The 4,093-nt window shown below is 34.9% G+C and overlaps 1 pseudogene; it reads right to left on the bottom strand.

The window, feature by feature from the left end:
• Window positions 1-918: 918 nt before the first annotated feature.
• On the bottom strand, window positions 919-2,573 carry LOC110896490 (annotated as a pseudogene).
• Between the last annotated feature and the right edge of the window lie 1,520 nt (window positions 2,574-4,093).

Here is a 4,093-nt window from a genome sequence, read left to right on the forward strand (position 1 = left end):
CACCACCCATTTTAGAAAAACGCCCCATAATGCCCTATTGCTGACTGGACTGTCACATGGCGGATAATGCCTAAGGGTCTTCCTTCACCAATACACATGGTCTTAGAAGTCGACCTTTACATGCAGGTTTTATATCCAACTGATTTGTGCTCACTCGTGACTCAGACGGTTCAAACAATCGTATCAAACATGAACACGTGATATTTTAGGATAAACCCGCGAACCTTTTCTATCCAACCAAACGAACATACTAACTTAGAAGAAAAGGGACAAATAAACCAATAACCTAGATCCCTTTTTATAGCCCTATTAAACTTCAACTCTAAGACAAATAAACATTTTCTTAACCTATTACAATACCAATTTAACTAAAATAAACCAAGCTTTAATAAAAACTAATTAAATCAATGGTTCACTTTGGCCCTTCAACTTTCAATTCATACGTGTTTTAGATCAACTTTCAACATATATCAACCATCACTTGACTAAATTCAATTAGGACTATCATATATTGATTTAAGGTGCCATGCATATAACCTACAAGTGATTTAACAAACTCTTACAATTAACTTACATACTAACGAAAAAATAAAACATCGTCGTCATGTAAGCTATATAATAAGTTAAATGTTTATATGCAATTAACTGTGTGGGAAATAAAGAACATGATCAACCCAGTTAAGTCTTTTTATAAATATCTTGTGAAACAAAGATTCTAATTTTTAATGTAAATTTATGGTACCCTATTCAACAAATGTGAATAAAACACAAAACAACCAGAGATTAAAACTAATTACCTTTTGAAACCCCATGTCACAACACCTACTCAAATATATTTTCGTTTCTTTCTGGAGCTCTAACAAAATTCCAGAACACCAATTTAAAACAACAAAATATCAAATTTCATTTTCAGGAAAACTATCCCTTAATTTTCTTATTTCCACCATTCGATTTATGGAATTTCCTTTTCTTCGAAGAACGTTTCTTCAAACCATCTTCTTCACCAGCCGGTTCTTGCCCTTGACCCACAACCTCCATTAAAAACTCGCCCTTCGGGTCATCTACAACACCCGTTTCTGGTTCTGTTTCTGGTTCAACAATCGACATCCCATTAAGTGTGTAATCCAACAGGAACGTGCTCCGTTCCAATCTGTCTATTTTGCTGTAATGCCTCTAAGAATACAGTATCAGTCCTTCTAGAAGCTCTCCAATACCTTTCATCTATATAACAAATATAAAATTTGCTAAAAAGGTAAAAAAAAAAAAAAAAAAAAAACACCATGTCATTCATTCTGTAATGAAGTGGTTATAACGCAAATAGTACCTCAACTTTCTCTGTTGGTGAAAGGATACTGAAAATGAAAACCTGAAAAAGCACAAATTGGGCGATGTGGCAAAGCTTCGGTTTTGTGTTCCATTCCCGTACATGCTCTAATAATAAACGATATTCGTTCATGCTAAGAACACCAATAGCCGTTTTCACTTGATTTTTAGCATCTACACTCCTGTGTATTTTTTTCTTTTAAAATACAGAAATTTTATCGTATGAAAGTGAGAAATTATTGAACTATTAACTTGCAAAGTGCATCGAATAACTCAAACAGTTTGTGCGGTCGACGAAGCTCAAATGCAAGATGTATTGCTTTGGTGTAATTGGCATCTAATACAACATTTTCTAGCTCTTGGGTTTTTAATACACTTTCCTCTGCAGATTATTTTTAAGTTGAATTTAAAATTTTAAAAATGTAAGAATAATGATGAACTGTCAAGATATGTTACCTCTTTCCAGAACGCATCTTCTTTATCTGCAGTCGTAGAATCATGCCAAAGATTTATCACAGCATCACTGCCACCTGTCGCCAACATTTCGGTTTTCTTCCCCACAGTAAGGGCCCACACCTTGTCCTCGTGTTGATCATAAGTTGCAACACATTCGTTTGTTTTAACGGTCCAGAGCTTTAGCAAACTGTCGGTACCTACATAAAAAGGAATAAAAGTAACAATTAAGTACACAAAAAACATAAAGAAAAAGGGAGCTCACATTGTTATCCTTGCTCCCTGTAACAATTAACGTTCTTCCAGAGCTTGTTGTACACGTATCTAAACATAATACAATGTCGGTGTGGCCTGCCAAAACGTACGAACATGACATCGAGCCAAGATCATACACTCGCACATGCGGTTATCACCCATATCCTTTACTCGATTTCACATCCATTTGATACCCGGTTAGTTATTGCACATGCGGTTATCAACTGACTTGAAATAGCAAATATCAACCTGACAATATTAACATTTTAAATATATTAATTATCTAATAATTTCAAAATACTATTTATCATAATTTTTAGTATTATATAATATATGAATACTTTTGGTTATAATGCACGTAAACATGTTTTGAGTAATCAGGTGGGGTATAACTTAATACATACGGTACCCGAACTCAACCCTTAAATTTTTATTTTAATTATCTAATACCTGGTCCCGTATCCGATTGCAATCTTATTAACACTATACATCCTAAATGTGTCGGGCTTAGTATTTGCAAAGTATTCGGGCTTTTCTGCCATCCCTAGGTCCACATAGTAAATTTGGCTAAGGTTTGACACATCATATACAAATCAGCTATATATACAGTTGGTGAACCCACTTAGTATATGTATAACTTCAAATAAGAATTTGTAGTGTTTTATGTTGTAAAAAGTTGTTGAAAGAATGCGTCATTATATAAAGACTTATGTTATTGGTGCAAACACTAGTTACAAATATTAATTGGATATTTAATGTTTATGATCAGTGCTTATTTGCATGTTTAATCATAACTTTTTTGTTGTGGAATATATAGTGGATCCTATATCATATTATGATTTATATTACTAGCATATTCCTTGTGAACGTAATCAAATATAATTGGATTTTGAGTTGATGCGGTGTAACATGCTAAAATAAGTTTCTAGGTAGGGGTCGTGTTTGATGACCAAAAAACAACTTCCTTAAATTTTTAATTGTGTGTCATATTATAAAAATGACATAAGAAATTTTATGCATTTTTAGAGACTTGTTATTTAATCCGTTTTTCTTTTATATTTTACATGCTTAATATAAAACATAACTAAGAGATGTACAAGAGAGATTCTCGAGTTTTTTCCTAAAGTGGTGTTGGTGGAGAAAGTATTTGCCAAAATAGTGTTGGTTCAAAAATATTTAGAGTAAATTGCCATTTTAGTCCCTTAGTTTTGTCCAAATTTGCCATTTTAGTCCAAATAGTTTTTTTTTTGCCTCTAGTTCCCTGACTTTTACATTTTGTTGCCTTTTTGATCATTTTGTCTAACTCCATCCAAAAACCCAGTTTGTAACAAGGGTATTTTGGGATTTCCTTAAAAAATGTTTTCAGTTGCCATTTTGATCCAATTCCAAAAAACCAAAAACAATCCAAAAAATCAAAAAAAATAAAAAAAATCTAAAAATAAAAAAAATCGAAAAAATCATAAAAATCCTAAAAAATTCAAAAAAATCTAAAAATAAAAAAAAATTCTAAAAAATCATAAAAGTTCCAAAAAATCAAAAAAATTCTAAAAAATCCAAAAATCATTAAATGTTTCGGCACGAACCGTTTCGACCCGTACCGTTTCGAACCGAACTGTTTCGACCCGTACCGTATCGAACCGAACCGTTTCGACGCGAACCGTTTCGACGCGAACCGTTTCGAACCCGTACCGTTTCGAACCGAACCGTTTCGACCCGTACCGTATCGAACCGAACCGTTTCGACGCGAACCGTTTCGAACCCGTACCGTATCGAACCGTACCGTTTCGACGCGAACCGTTTCGAACCGTACCTTTTCGACCCGTACCGTATCGAACCGAACCGTTTCGACGCGAACCGTTTCGAGCTCGACTGTTTCGACACGAACCGTTTCGACCGGTACCGTTTCGAACCCGAACCGTTTCGACGTGAAGCGTTTCGACCCGTACCGTACCATTTCGAACCGTACCGTTTCGACGCGAACCGTTTCGAACCGAACCATTTCGACGCGAACCGTTTCGAACCGAACCGTTTCGACCCGTACCGTATCGAACCGAACCGTTTC

The sequence above is a fragment of the Helianthus annuus genome, chromosome 12 (genome assembly GCF_002127325.2).
Source record: "Helianthus annuus cultivar XRQ/B chromosome 12, HanXRQr2.0-SUNRISE, whole genome shotgun sequence".
NCBI lineage: Eukaryota > Viridiplantae > Streptophyta > Magnoliopsida > Asterales > Asteraceae > Helianthus > Helianthus annuus.